The sequence below is a fragment of the Watersipora subatra genome, chromosome 1, assembly GCF_963576615.1.
Source record: "Watersipora subatra chromosome 1, tzWatSuba1.1, whole genome shotgun sequence".
NCBI classification, from domain to species: Eukaryota; Metazoa; Bryozoa; class Gymnolaemata; order Cheilostomatida; family Watersiporidae; genus Watersipora; species Watersipora subatra.
The window spans coordinates 15123882-15126049 of NC_088708.1; positions in this window are offsets into that span (position 1 = coordinate 15123882).

The window sequence follows — 2168 nt, forward strand, 5'->3', positions numbered from 1 at the left end:
GCTTCAGTTTGGATCGTCAGTGCAAACCCTCTATAGTGAAATGTGCTCAACCGAGCAGATCAGTAGAGTATCTCAAAGACTTTTTGTCTGACCGTATACGCACTGATACCTGCGTGATAATCCCAATATACAATGTGCTCAGCTATAATACGAGTTGCCGTGGTTACGGCTCAGTAAGGTATAAATACTTTGCATGTGTACTTGTGTACATATATATTAACCATAAAGAATCTTTAGTTCAAAATAAATGAGCGATATGGATAATGAATCAGCCAATAGGAATAAAGCTGAGTGGATACTTGATAAATGTGCCGTGGTCGGTAGCCTATGCACTTACTCTTATCATTCTAACAAGCTTTTACATACACTTCACCCAGCCTCTACTCATCATAGGCAATGCTCCATCTGCTTGCACTTGATTATCTGAATACAGCCACTCTCACTTCCTGCTTGCAGGGGCCCTTTGCAAACAGCCTCTTTGGGCGCATGGCGATAATTTGTACCCAGTCTAGCCGTCTCCTAGATGGTTTAGAATGAAGGAAGTGAACAGCCGCGAACATATTTCATATGCAGTGTCGACGCTGTTGACCTTTGGATAGAAAAAATATCAGAGGCAATCAGCTCCATAATTGGACCTTGATTCGTGTAGCCCCTGGGTATTATGGGTAATCGGCAAATGCAGACAGCTGGAGACCAGGAGAAAGCGCACAGATGGACAACAGAGAATTAAGAATTAAGAAAAGGGTGGAAAGAAGCAGTGAGAGAATAGACATAAAAAGTATAACTACCTAACTCACTATTGATGTATTATGTAATTCTGAGAAAAAGTTATTCTAACAAAGACATGTGTCTCTTTGCCTCGCCTATAATCACCTCAAAGACTGAGAGATTAATTTAGGTGCCACCTCGATCAGAGAGCTGCTAAAGAGAGAGATCTATGCCAACCGGTCCAAAGCATCTAGGTCAGAGATGAGTACTGCAAGGCGCCAGTGAGTGTACACTCATAATAATTCATAGATGTGTTCACATAAGTCTATTGGAATAATCAGCTATTTATGAAGTCATCGTCTGTTAGTGGTGACAGCGGACGGCAAGCTCTAAATCCTTAGTTCCATATAAATAACCAGCAGGATATGCCCAAGCTATTACTATGACTGATTACATAGGTATGAAGGTTACATGCTTGCTAAAAGAATCATTTACAAGACTCGCATGACACATTAGTTAGTGATCCAGGAAACAAAAAAATTTGTTTGCAAATTTTAAAACTGTAAAGCAAAGGCTTGAGAGCGTAATATAGTTGTAGTATCATATTTGCAAGCATCCTACATTCAGTTCTGAGTGTTATAAATAGTAACTCATACTTCAATTGAGCTTTGTAGTATTCTGTTATGTAATTAATAAGTTTTCTGTGTTACTCATCGCAAGTCAAGTAAACAAAAAAACCAAACTTCTACATCTATAGAAAAGTTAAATGCTGGAATTTATCAAATGTTACAATTCTATTTATCTCTGTATCATGTGGAGCAATAAACAAAGAGTTTAGTAGTTGCGTTCTCTACTTGTGTTAACTGAACCAAACACAGCAATGCATCAAAGTGCATTCTAATGCCTTTCATAAGCTCGTAAAGTACTTATGACAGAACAGGTAAGTTCTTTGTAGAAACTGTCACAGTATCTCTCAATAGGGAATAAACTATAAATACTGAGGTAGGTCAATTCTTACCTTATAAATACTGAGGTAGGTCAATTCTTACCCTATAAATACTGAGGTAGGTCAATTCTTGCCCTATAAATACTGAAGTAGGTCAATTCTTACCCTATAAATACTGGGGTAGATCAATTCTTACTTTATAAATACTAAGGTAGGTCAATTCTTACCCTATAAATACTGGAGTAGGTCAATTCTTACTCTATGAATATTGAGGTAGGCCAATTCTTACCCTATAAATACGGAGGTAGGTCCAATCTTACCCATCGAATTGCGTGGCCTTAAGGAGCAGTGAAACAGGTTTGCATCTTCATCACAATTGGAGAAACAACAATTAACTTGTAACTGAGCAATTGTCTGTTGTCATAACCAACATACATGTAAGCAATGCCATTAATAGAGAAAATACCATTGTATGGTTGATATAGCTAGGAGAAGATAACTCTGATCTATCTAA